The sequence below is a fragment of the Triticum aestivum genome, chromosome 6B (assembly GCF_018294505.1).
Source record: "Triticum aestivum cultivar Chinese Spring chromosome 6B, IWGSC CS RefSeq v2.1, whole genome shotgun sequence".
Classification (NCBI taxonomy): domain Eukaryota; kingdom Viridiplantae; phylum Streptophyta; class Magnoliopsida; order Poales; family Poaceae; genus Triticum; species Triticum aestivum.
Window position 1 is genome coordinate 15,897,776 of NC_057810.1, and position 13,898 is coordinate 15,911,673.

The window sequence follows — 13,898 nt, forward strand, 5'->3', positions numbered from 1 at the left end:
GCTGCATCTGGTGGATCATCTCACATGACCTACTACACGGCGCCTCCTCCTGCTGATCATGCCGTGGCCAGCACGCCGTTCTACTTCGCGCATCTGATCCCAGTGAAGCTGACGACGGACAATTATCTGTCATGGCGTGCACAGGTGTTGCCACTTCTCCGCAGTCGTTATCTGGAGGGCTACGTCGATGGTTCCTTGCCGTGTCCTCCACCACATCACCTGGCATACCATGCGTGGGTGGCTCAGGATCAGGCCATACTTTCGGCGATCCAGTCGTCGCTCACCGAGGCGGTGTCCTCCTTGGTTCTCTTCACTGCCACGTCCCAGGAGGCGTGGTCTGCCCTTCACACTAGCTTTGCATCTCAGCAGCAGGCTCGTGCTCACACTCTTCGTACGGAGCAGGGAGAGACCAAGCTTCTTGACCTCAGCATTACCGACTACTTCGGCAAGATGACGCGTCTCGCAGACACTCTAGCCTCCATTGGTCAACCGCTTCGCAAAGAGGACTTCACCACTTTCGTCATGAATGGTCTGGATGACGACTATGATAATTTTGCTGAGAACATCAATGGCCGTGATACTCCACTTGAACCCCGTGAGCTCTACGCCCGCCTCCTTGCCACGGAACAGCGCATCAAGTCCCGCCGTACCAATCCGAGTTGCATGGCTGCCAACGCTGCCACTCATGGAAAAGGGAAGCCCTTCAAGTCAACTGCAGCAGGCAAAACAGCACCATTGACTTTGCCGGCTCCGCGGTCGCCTGCCGCAGCTCCTTTCCCCACGACCGGGGGTGGTCGTTCGTGTGCCTGTTGCCCTTCTTGTGGCGTTCAGCTCCCTTGTCAACTATGCAACATCCCAGGTCATGTTGCTTCCCGCTGTCATCGCCGCTTCAAGCAGGACTTCCTCGGCGTCGGCAACAATGGCAAAGGCAACGAGAAACAAGCTGCCTTGGCCACTCATGAGCCTGCTCGTCAAGCAGGCCACACTACATCATACCCCATTGATCCAACATGGTATATGGACACGGGCGCTACGAATCATTTGACGGGTGAGATGGGCAAACTCTCAGTTCAGGAGCCATACCGTGGTAATGATCAGGTTCACACCGCCAGTGGAGCAGGTATGCACATATCACATGTTGGTCAGGCCTCTCTTTTAACTCATCAACAGAAATCTCTCCATCTTCGTAATGTCCTTAGAGTTCCTTCTGCTACTCGTAGCCTATTGTCTGTTCTCAGCTTACTCGTGATAACAATGTTTTCACTGAGTTTCATCCTTTTTATTTTTTTATCAAGGATCGGGCCACGAGGGACGTTCTGCTTAGAGGTCGCCTGCGCGATGGATTATATGCACTTGATCTGCCTTCTGCCCCTCGAGCACTCACTGGTGTCCGTGTGTCGCCTACTCATTGGCATGCACGGCTCGGCCATCCTGCCACTCCCATAGTTCGTAGTGTTCTTCATCGTCATAGTCTTCCCGTTGTGTCCAATAAAGATGTTGCCACAGTCTGTGATGCCTGTCAACAAGGCAAGAGTCATCAGCTTTCGTTTTCTGATTCGAGTCGTGTCGTCAAAACTCCACTTGAGCTTATTTATTCTGATGTATGGGGGCATGCCCAAACTTCTGTGAGCGGTCATAATTATTATGTCAGTTTTATTGATGCTTATAGTCGGTTCACTTGGCTTTATCTTATCAAACGTAAATCCGATGTGTTTGATGTGTTCCTGCAATTTCAAGCTCATGTTGAGCGTCTTCTTAAGCATAAGATTATTCATGTTCAGTCAGATTGGGGGGGTGAATATCACAACCTCAATTCCTTTTTTAATAAGCTTGGGATTTCGCATCGCGTGTCTTGTCCTCATACACATCAGCAGAATGGCACGGCTGAACGTAAGCATCGTCACATTGTCGAAACCGGTCTCACCTTACTTGCTCATGCATCAGCACCTTTTCGTTTTTGGAGTGATGCTTTTTCTACTGCCTGTTTTCTCATAAATAGGCTTCCTACACGTCTCCTTGGGATGAAAACACCACTTGAACTATTGCTTAATGAGGTTCCAGATTATACTTTTCTCAAAGTTTTTGGTTGTGCATGCTGGCCTCATCTTCGCCCTTATAATAAGCACAAGCTCGAGTTTCGGTCCAAACTTTGTGTATTTCTTGGGTATAGCTCTCTTCACAAAGGGTACAAGTGTCTTCATATTCCATCCAACCGTGTCTACATCTCGCGTGATGTTGTGTTTGACGAGAGTGTATTCCCGTTCTCGTCTTTGTCCATAACTCCCACCCCTCCAGCCTCCTCCTTGCAATCCACCTCTCCACTGCCTGCTCAATTTGTTGATATTGCATATTCTCCTGCGTTGTTGCCTAATCATGCTGCAGGAACGGGTCGTGGAGTTCGCCTGGAGTTGCTGGAGGAGCCGGAGCCATCAACTGCACCCGACGTGGCGAATGGCCTTGTGCATGCGCCATGCATGCCTGGACTGGGCGCCTCAGCGTCGGCTCCGTCTGTGCCGGCCTCTTCTGAGGCTGGGTCGGTTCCGCCTGGGCCGGCCTTGCCCGGGCTGGTCTCCCCTGCGTCGACCTCCCCCGAGCCGGTGATTCCATCGGGGCCGGCCTCCCCCGAGCTGGTGCTCCCATCTGGGCCGGCCTCTCCTGAGCCGGTGAGCTCGCCTGGGCTGGGCTGCCGCGCCTCGGTTGGCCTTGAGCCGACTGACTCGCCCATCCAGTCGAGTCTGTCGCCAGGGTCGGCCTCGCCTGGGTCGGCCTCGTCCTCGCCTGTCGCCGCTGCATCGTCACCGGCTGCGTCGGATACTTCTTCATCGCCGGGGCCGTTGCCACTGGTTGCACCACCTGCGGCCGTTCCTCTTCGACCACATACTCGCAGTCGATCCGGTATTGTGTGTCCCAAGCAACGCAAAGATGGGACGGTCGCCTGGCTTGCGGCATGTGTTGCTCATGTCAAGGAAGATCCTTCGGCTGAACCGCGTCACTTCCAGGTTGCTCTCGGGATTCCTCATTGGCGTCAAGCTATGGAGCAAGAGTATCAGGCATTGTTGACAAATGGTACTTGGCAGCTTGTTCCTCCGGTCTCTGGTGTCAATGTCATTGATTCCAAGTGGGTCTTCAAGGTTAAGAAGCATGCTGATGGTTCTATTGAACGCTATAAGGCACGGTTAGTGGCGAAAGGGTTCAAGCAAAGGTATGGTCTTGACTATGAGGATACGTTCAGTCCGGTGATCAAACCAACAACTATTCGACTTCTGTTGTCCTTGGCTGTTACTCGGGGCTGGTTTCTTCGTCAGCTGGATGTTCAGAATGCCTTTCTTCATGGTGTTCTGGATGAGGAGGTTTACATGCGTCAGCCCCCTGGTTTTGTTGATCCTGCTCGTCCTCATCATCTGTGTCGCCTGGTCAAGGCGCTCTATGGGTTGAAGCAGGCTCCTCGTGCTTGGCATGCCAGATTGGGCTCTGTTCTTCGGTCACTTGGTTTTGTTCCCTCTACTGCTGACACCTCGCTCTTCCTTCTGCATCGACCTCAGGTGACGATGTATCTTCTGGTATATGTTGATGACATCATCCTCATTAGCTCCTCGGATGCTGCTGCTGACCGTCTGATATCTTCCTTGAGTGGAGATTTTGCGGTGAAGGATTTAGGAACGTTGCATTACTTCCTTGGGCTGGAAGTTTCACGTTCTTCTGCTGGCTTGACACTCACACAGCATAAGTATTCGATGGACCTGTTGCGACGGGCAGGTATGCTTAAATGCAAACATGTCATGACTCCTATGTCTGCTACTGATCGTCTGTCTGCGTTTGATGGAGATCCTCTCACCTCTGATGACGCCACTGAGTATCGTAGCATTGTTGGTGGCCTGCAGTACTTAACTATCACTCGGCCAGATCTCTCATATGCAGTCAATCGTGTCTGCCAATTTCTTCATGCTCCTCGGACTTCTCATTGGACAGCGGTGAAGCGGATTCTTCGTTATGTTTGCTTTACTGCCTCATATGGTTTGCTCCTTCAGCCAGCACCGTCTCCTACGCTTTCTGCTTTTTCAGATGCTGACTGGGCTGGTAATCCAGATGACAGGCGATCCACGGGGGGACATGCTGTCTTCTTTGGTCCTAACTTGATCGCCTGGGCTGCTCGCAAACAAGCTACAGTGTCCAGGAGTAGCACTGAAGCAGAATATAAAGCCGTTGCAAATGCTACAGCTGAGATCATATGGGTACAGTCCTTATTGAGAGAGTTGGGAGTTCCTCAAACTCAGCCGCCTGTCCTTTGGTGTGATAATATTGGAGCTACATATCTCTCATCTAATCCAGTGTTTCATGCTCGGACAAAGCACATAGAAGTTGACTATCATTTTGTACGGGAACGTGTTGCACAGAAGCTACTCCACATCAAGTTCATCTCCTCCAAAGATCAACTTGCTGACATTTTCACGAAGCCTCTTCCACAACCTCAGTTTGTAGGCTGCAGGCGCAATCTTAACATACTTTGTACTTCAGGGCATAGTTAAGATTGAGGGAGGGTGTTAGACTGTATTTACATATAGCTTCTGTATATGTCTTGTATATTGTATCGTACACCTTGGTGTACCCCTTATATATATGAGATAGCCACACCCTTAACGGGTGTCGTGCAGTTTCCCAAAACCCTAAGTCTTACAGCACTGGCCTCTCATGTGCGAGGCGCTGGATCGCTGCCGAGGCAAGGCTGGATGCCAGGCGGTGGCGTTGCCAGCCCTTGCTCGCCGTGCCGGCGGATCTAGGCAGTGTTGGAGGAGGTTGGTCTGGAGTTCTTCTTTGACCGTGCAGGAGTGGTGTGTTGGTCTGAGTGCTCCCGAGTGTGCAAGGGGTGGTGTTCCGCGACGGATTGATCATGACGACAAGGTGTTGTGGCAGTGGCGGTGTGCTCCGGACTGTTCAGCCAAATCCAATGGTAGTGTTGGGAGGTGGTTTGGATGAAAATCCTGCTTGACTTCGGTCGGAGCTAGTGACGACGGTGCCCGTGTGTGTCGTTTCCCTCCTTGGAGGCGTTGCCAAGGAGCATCGGCATCTCCCCTTCTTGATTAGGGTGTGGTCTCCGGGCGAAAGCCTTAGTCCGTCGTAGGACCGGCGATGGCGGCATCTTGGCGTCGTTACATCTGGCTTGGAGGTCTTTTGGTGTGGTTCTCCGGTGCTGCCGTTGGCTCGAGTTGATCTTGGTGGGCTCTATGTACATAGTTGCCGGTGCTCCAAGAGGGTGGTAGTGCGTTGGCGAAGGAAGTCCGGCTGTAGTTGTTGCTCTTGTGGTGTTTAGCTTTTGTTGTGACACGGCTAGATGATTGGTTTAGGGTAGGCCCTTTTGCGTTGTGTTTGTACTTGTCGTGGTGATTAATTTGTTGATTAGCTAGGACGTGGTGTTCTTGCTACACTTGTTATTCGTGGCAAGTTGTACTGTCTTATAATTCAACTTCCGCCTTTTATAAAATATAGTACGTTTAGGCGTACTTTCAAAAAAAAATCCGTATTTATCCCGTCTAATTTTTGCCGGACGTCCGATCCTTTCTTTTCCTCAGACCAGCTTCTACCTCGTTCAATTGGAAGCGATGCGTCCAACCGTTAGATAAAACTTCGGCGTGTAACCAACCCGATCTATAATGGCAAAAGATCACCGAGAGGCAACTACACGTAAATTTTTTTTTTTTTGAAATCATAACGCCCCAACGTTAGATTTTAAGCATCTCGTCGCGAAAGCACTCGTAGCCGACACACATATCTTACAGATCTTACCTTGCCATGTCATCACCAAGGCTCGTCCGCGTCTAAGTTGGAGTCTCCCGAACGATTTCTCTTATCCTTTCTGCGTGGTCATGCAATCGCTTAAGCTTCACATACCCCTCCCCCCCTCCCCCCACTTTCTCTTTCTCCTCCTGCCCGATTTGATGGAGGAGCGGCCGATGTCTGGCGGTCGGAGATGCGGGGGGCGGGGGGTGGCGTGAGTGCGGTGGCACCATCACCAGGCTATGGCCCAGCGGGCTGGTGCCGTCTGGTGCCCTGCACCGGGGGTGGCTCTCTTGAGGGAGCCCGGCCTCGTTGTCTACGAGGGGCCCACTTGGTTGAGTATAAGGGAAAAGCCCTAGGGAGCGCCAAAGACCTTTGTGTCCTCCATATCACATCTACTGCAATGTAAACCCTACACCTTCCTGCCTATATAAAGGGAGGTCGGAGACCCCTCTAGATCATCTATTCTCAGATAGGCAAACTCTCGATAGCAATCTCATACACCATTGTAACCCCTCACATGAGGTATCTCTTCACCATGAATAACAAAAGCAAGCAGGATGTAGAATATTACTCTCCGGATGACCGAATGTAGATAAACCCTCTGTGCGACCTCCGATCTAAGACTTTCAGCTGCGGTCGGACCCCTATGGAGTAAATTGCAAAAACCACCACTTTGAGCGCTAAGTTATCAGAAAACACTACATTGTTTTTTTGGTAGAAACCACCGTGTCTAGCGTATTATTTTTGCAAATAACACTAATCCGCGGATGACAAATGGGCCCCATTCGTCACGAGTTGAGTTGGCAAAAAAAAGGCCACCTAGGCACTTTGACTAGTCTAAAATGCCACGACGACACGAGGAGGCCGCTACGCAACTACACTGACCCGGCGATGCACGGCTTCTTCACAGGAGAGATCATGCCTGCTCTGCTCGGTAGCGTGTACATCAGCATCGGCGCGAACTAGCTGCTCCCGTCCACGACGACCATTTCGGTGGTGACGAGATGCTTGACGCAATGTTGCTGCCGGCATCTTCGGCGTCATCGGTATAGTACGCGCGCCGGTTCACCTGCACCAGTTGGCTCGCGCGGCAGTAGGAGCTGGAGCGGTGCGCGTTCACCGGCCCGACAATTGCCGTCGCACCCATCCTTACGCACGCGCGCTGGTCACCTTTGGGGCCCCGTGTAGCGACCAGACCTCAAACAGTCCAATCTCTGTGCATCAGTGTCATCTCTGAATCGATAATGCTGACACGCACAGTACTTGATGGTTTATAACAGAGTTTCAATCACAGACTTATTACATCAAATGTCTCAAAAGAGAACAGCGGAAGGCCATCTAAATAAGATAACAACGGGAGGCTTGGAAGATAAAGTGAGTCCATCAACTCCAGCGGCATAGTTGAGTGAACGACAACGACCTATGGCACCTTACTCGTCGTCTGAAAAGTCTGCAACATGATATGTTGCATGCTCTACTCCAACTACTTCGCCGATGCTCCACTTCATGGCGAGAGAACATTTCGGCGCCGTTATCGAATGAGCCAAAAGCTCTTCCTCAGGATTGTGAATTCCATCCGGGAGTTCGACAACTACTTCAAGTGCAAGATGGATTGCACTGGCGCTCTTGGATTCACCTCCATCCAGAAGTGCACGACAGCGATGAGGATGCTTGCATATGGAGCTCCTAGTGATTCACTCGACGACTATGGACGACTATGGACGACCAGCATAGAGTGTTTCTACAAGTTCTGTCGGGCAGTGGTGGCAGTGTTTGGGCCACAATACTTGAGAACACCCAATTGCGGAAGACACTGCTCGGATCCTAGCCCAGAATGCAGCAAGAGGATTTTCTGGGATGCTTGGAAGCATCGACTGCATGCATTGGCAATGGAAGAACTGCCCATTTGGTTGGAAGGGGATGTACAAAGGCGCCAAAGGCGGCTGCAGTGTGGTGCTTGAGGCGGTAGCCACACAGGACCTCTGGATTTGGCACTCCTTCTTTGGTATGCCAGGAACTCACAATGACATCAACGTGTTGCAGTGCTCTCCTGTTTTTGCCAAGCTCGTTGAGGGTCATTCTCCTCCGGTGAACTTCGAGATCAATGAGCACCAATACAACAAGGGGTACTATCTAGCTGACGGCATCTATCCGAGATGGTCGACATTTGTAAAGACGATCTCAAACCCTGTGGCAGGAGGCAAGAACGCCTAGTTTGCGAAGGTTCAGGAGGCTTGCAGGAAGGATGTCGAGCGGGCATTTGGTGTGCTCCAATCTCGATTCGCTGTTGTTCGGTACCCCGCTCAGACCTGGTCGAAAGATCAAATGTGGGATATCATGACTTGCTGTGTCATCTTGCACAACATGATCATCGAGAGCGAGCAAGAAGACCCAGTGTTTCACACTGAACCATACTACAGGCAGGGTCCTCTAACCGAAGTTGATCACCAGCTACCGGCAACTTGGACTGCCTATCTTAGTATGCGTCAGGAGATCCGAGACCCACAGGTGCATCATCAACTGCAGAAAGATCTGATTGAGCACCTATGGAGGCTCAAGGGGGACGCCGCGTGATGAAATACGAGTTTTTATTTGTTGAACTATATAATTTGTATTGAACTATTTGTTGTTGTAGTATTTTGTTGAAGTATTTGATTTTTCTGTGATGAAATATGTGATAATTGAATGCCGAGACACGGCGAAACCACGCCGAATATGGGCCTATTCTCGCCCATATGTGCCGTTTATTCGCTGAAATTGGGCTGCAAAGTGGGCCAATTTCGGCGCCCAGGCGCCGACTGGGCGCAAAATCGCCCCCAGCGCCGAGTGTATCGCCGGCTCGCCCCCAGGGGGTGATTTGTATGCGTCCTGGGGGGGGGGGGGGCAACGGCTGGAGATGCCCTTAGTCTTCTGAACTAAGGCAATTCAGTTATGGCAGGAGACGCTGTGTTCATGGACGACACTCATGGCCTCCCCAGTCTGCAAAACAAAGTGGATGACCAGTGACAACTACTTTTCAATGTGAATCCAATAATATGTATTTTGGTGACCTTGTAATCACTGCACTGTTATATTTCTTGGAATGGAACTACTATTATATTGATCAAATTATTGGTCAGTTGTTCTCAAAGCCTTCATCCATTCTCGCATCATGCCTATGATTTTTTTTCGTTCTTACGAAAATTACACGTCAATATTTTGTACACTCGCTAGCACTTCATTTGGATCAATTCAGCAAAGAACAGAAACAACTGTTTCTAAAAATTATATCAAATCGCCGCGAGAGAAACATTATATGCAGAGCATCCAGCCAGCTCGCCGAAGGTGGAAATGTACTCGGCATAGTGTATGCTGAGTACTACACTAGGCAAAGGTGACTAGGCATACACTATGCGAAGAACAAAATAGAGGTACTTGGCATAATAAAGTAACATGACGGAGAAAACAGAAACTCAGAAACGGCGTGGCCGCGTGGTATGTTGAGTACAGTGCTCGGCATACTACTGGGCTACGAGCTACCAGATCGTGCCATGTGGTCTAGCTCTAGCGACATATGCCCTGGACTGCTAGCTTATATCACTGATAGAAAAAGAGGCTTCCGTCCAGCCCCATTAGTCGCGAAACTGTAGGAACCGCGACTAATGAAGTCTTTAGTCGCGGTTCGGTAGATGAACCGCGACCAAATGCCTGGGCCCAGGGCGCTCGCGGGCTTTAGTCGCGGTTGGCCAGGCCAACCGCGACTAAAGGTGCCCAAAGGCCTTTAGTCGCGGTTGGCCAGGCCAACCGCGACTAAAGCTCCTCCCTTTTAGTCCCGATTTGTGGCACGAACCGGAACTAATGGGGTTGAGACCTTTAGTCGCGGTTCGTGCCACGAACCGGTACTAAAGGTCCCATTTTCAAACTCTAACCCCCCCCCCCGGATCGCCTTTTCAGTTTTAAAAAAAATAAAAAAAATAATGGAAATGTCAAAAAAATAAAAGAAAATAAGTTTCTCATGTGATATGTGGTCTAGTTGTTGGGAAAATTTGCAAATGTGAATTTTGACTTTATTTGCAAAATCTCTTTGAAATTTGTAAAAATGGGCATAACTTTTGCATACTAACTCGGATGAAAAAGTTTTTTATATGAAAAATCATCTACTCGAAAAGTTACATCCAAATTTAACAGGGGGAACCTAATAGAAAACCTAATAGAAAAAAAAGTTACGGGGCTTGTAAGATCTAGAGTGGAAAAAATTGAAAAATATTCAAACAGTGGGCAAACTATGGTCAAACAATGGTCAAACTAATTATTCTAGAATATTAGTGTTACTAAATAATTATTTTAATTATTTCAATTTTGGTCAAATCTGGTCAAACTGTGGTCAACTGTGGTCAAACTGTGGTCAAACAATGGTCAAACTAATTATTCAAGAAATATTAGTGTTACTAAATAATTATTGTTTTTTAAAACAATAGTTTCAAACTCAAACAGTGAAATGTGTCACTTCATGCTCAAGCAAAATTCCTGAAGGTTAATAGGATTGACATCTTATTATTGTCAGGCAAACAACAAGTGCAGACTTGGAGCGTGGGAGAATAGAACCCGGAAGTTAAGCGTGCTTGGGCTGGAGTAGTGAGAGGGATGGGTGACCGGTTGGGAAGTTAGATGATTTGGAATGATGAGGGGTGATAAAAGAATAAATTGAGAAGTGATGAGGGGTGGTGATTAGAGACTAGAGGTTAAAATAATTCAGAAATTTGAAAAAAAAAATTCAATTTTTTTTTTAAAAACCTGTGGCGGCCTTTAGTCGCGGTTAGCCACAAGAACCGCGACTAAAGGTCCTCCGCCCCGACGGCCACCTGGCGCCCACGTGGACGGGCCTTTAGTCGCGGTTCTTAAGCAACCGCGACTAAAGGGGGGGGGGCCTTTAGTCGCGCCCGTTCGGTCGCGGTTGCGCAACCGCGACTAATGGCAGTTGCGAACCGCGACCAAAGGCCCTTTTTTCACCAGTGTATGGTTCCTTGTGCCTTGGACCACATGCCCTGCTTGAGGAGAAAAGAGAAATTTTCAAAAAAGGAACTAGCCAAACGACCATGACGGCACCTTGACCAGTTACATTTTTTTTCCTGACAGATTTATTGTTGCTATCTACCAAAGGTAGGGTCTAGGCAACATATTGCTCTACTGTGCATGCCGTTCAAGCTCGCGAGCATTATGTTGTCTCTTCACATGGATGATGCATAGCTAGCTGATAAATTGCAATGATCGAGTAGTAGTTGTAAGCAGCTAGCTAGGACCAAACAGCGACTAGGTTTTCTTCTCTTTGGAGGGAGGCGTCATGCATGGCATGAATGGAGTTGAACTGAACACATGATGAACATACCTAGCACTGACCTGGCCTTTTGATTTTTCCCACCATGTCACAGAAGCTAGTTAGGTCTGAGAGGCAACCGGGAACTAGGCTGCGGGATGGCCACCATGTCTGGTGTTCTGCTAGTACTAATTTGAAACTTCTGCTAATTCTCTATGCATGGTGGAGGGCCATGTATGCTGCAGTGTGTGGGAACTCAACAGACGTGGATGATTACCTCAACGTGGAAGTGGGGCATGCTGCCATTCACGATAATTTGGAGCTTGAGGATACCACCACCGACATTGACAAGCTGGAGGTGGAGCATGTGTCATGGAAAAACCTTGAGGTGGAGGATGCAGCCACTGACGAGAAACTGGAGTTAGAGACGATCATCATACTCCTACCATGGCAGCTGGGCCGGAACCATGAAACCGTTAGATCACCGCTACATCACCTCAAGGTCTAAGCCTCCAAGAAACCGTTGTTAACTGCAGCACCCTCTTCATGGTCTAGGCATAGCAGCAGCCCCGAAAGCGCCTGGCGACATTAGCAACATGAGTGACCCGCCATGAGATCACTATCTTTTTTTCTCGAATATGTACGAGTGTGCATATCATATATTAAAGAAGAAAGGCAAAGTATTGCCTCCACAGTTACATTACACGCATGCACGGCCTTACAACACGTACACACTCCACCCACGTCCACACATCCTACCCCTCCCCAATCCTCCACCTATGTAATCCACTTAGGAACTCCTCCAACCTCCCTTTGAACAGCCCTGCCATTACGCACAACGCGCTTTCAGCTTTGATCTTGTCAATGAGCCTCTCCACTGAGGGTGCCGCACCGTCAAAGACAATTGCATTGCGATGTTTCCATAGCTCCCACAAGACCAGCAATAACATGGTATGTATGTCCTTGTTGCCTAGGTAGCCGTTTCCTTTCTTGGCACACATCCAGGCCCCAAGCTCATCGTCACTGCTCGGCCCCCAACCAGTTTTACCCAGGGCCTCTCCCACCACTGCCCACACTGTCCTGGCAAAAACGCACGTGAGCAGCACATGGTTTACAGTCTCCGGTTCTTGATCACAGAACGGACATGCTGATTGGTGCGGTAAACCTCTCCTCGCAAGCCTATCAGAAGTCCAGCACCTGTTTTTCAGGGCTAACCATGCAAAGAAGCGGCATTGCGACGGCGCCCTGCATTTCCAGGTTAACCTTGCTGTGGGTACCACTTCCCGACCCCAAAACCTGGCTGCATACGCTGAGCGCACCGAGAACTTCCCACTCACATCCCAGGACCACAAGAACTCATCCTGCTCACCGGGCATTTGTTCCCATGCCGTGACCCGCTGCCAAATCTGGAGAAACTGATGTAGAGCTGCCGCATCCATATCTGGGCCGATGTCCAACGCCCACTGCCCATCGGCTACCACCTGCCCAACCATCATAGACTGCCGAACCCGCATTGGGATCCTACTGTATATGTCCGGGGCCAGCTCTTGCATTCTCAATCCGTCCAACCATCTGTCTTCCCAGAACAGAGTGGATTCCCCACTCCTTGTGTTGACTCTCAAAGCAGCTTGGCATAGTTGTAGTGACTCGTCCGGCACCTGAATACTGAATTCGCTCCATGGCCTGCTCCCATCAACACGTTGCAGCCACGGCCATCACGCTTGCATCGCCAGATTCATCCAGCACAAGTTGGGGATGCCCAGGCCACCCGCCTACTTGGGTGCACAGACTGTTTCCCAGGCAACGGAACAATTGCCACCGTTGGCCTTCTCCTTGTTGCACCAAAGGAATCCTCTGCAAACTTTGTTCATGGCTTAATCGTTTTTATAGGTAAATCCAAAGCCATCATCGCATGTATCGGCATTGCACATAACACTGACAAGACAAGCGTCAGTCTTTCACTCTTTGGCATTAATGCGGCCTTCCATTTAGGCAAGCGGCTCGCCATGCTGTCCACAAGGTATTGCAGCTGCGCCGCGGACTGTTTCCTCAATGCAAGCGGCAGACCAAGATACTTGATCGGAAAGGAACCAACCGGGCACCCGAGCTCATTCACGGCCAACTCAATCTCCTCCTCCGTGCACCTAATCGGCAGAGCTGCCGATTTTATCATGTTAATGTGTAATCCGGAGGCTTTGCCAAACAGGGCCAAGATTTCCCTACAAGCTTGCAAGTCCACCAACCTCGGCTTGATGAACAAGACCACATCATCCGCATATATTGACAGTCTTTGTTTCATTCCTCTCGTGGCCAAAGGTGCCAAAATACCTCTGTCTACCGCCACTTCAAACAACCTCTGCAGTGGTCCATGGTGAGTATGAACAACATCAGTGAGAGGGAGTCTCCCTGCCTCATCCCCTTGCAATTATAGATTGTTTCTCCTGGTTCTCCATTCACCATCACTTTTGTAGTTGAAGTTGCTAATATTCCACGGATCCAAGCCCTCCACTTGGCACCAAATCCAAGCTGTTGCAAGACCTCCAGCAAAAACGGCCACTGAACTGAATCAAAGGCCTTGGATATATCCAACTTGAGCAACACTGCAGGCCTCTTTAACGCATGCAACCGCCGTGCCATACATTGTACGAGCATGAAATTATCATGCAAGGACCTCCCTTTCACGAACGCACTTTGATGATTTCCCACCATATTGGGAAGCTCCACCGCAAGTCTAGTCGAGAGTACCTTCTCAAAAATCTTGATCGCGCCATGCACTAGATTTATTGGCCTGAAATCACCCACCTCCAACGCTCCTTCCTTCTTCGGCAGA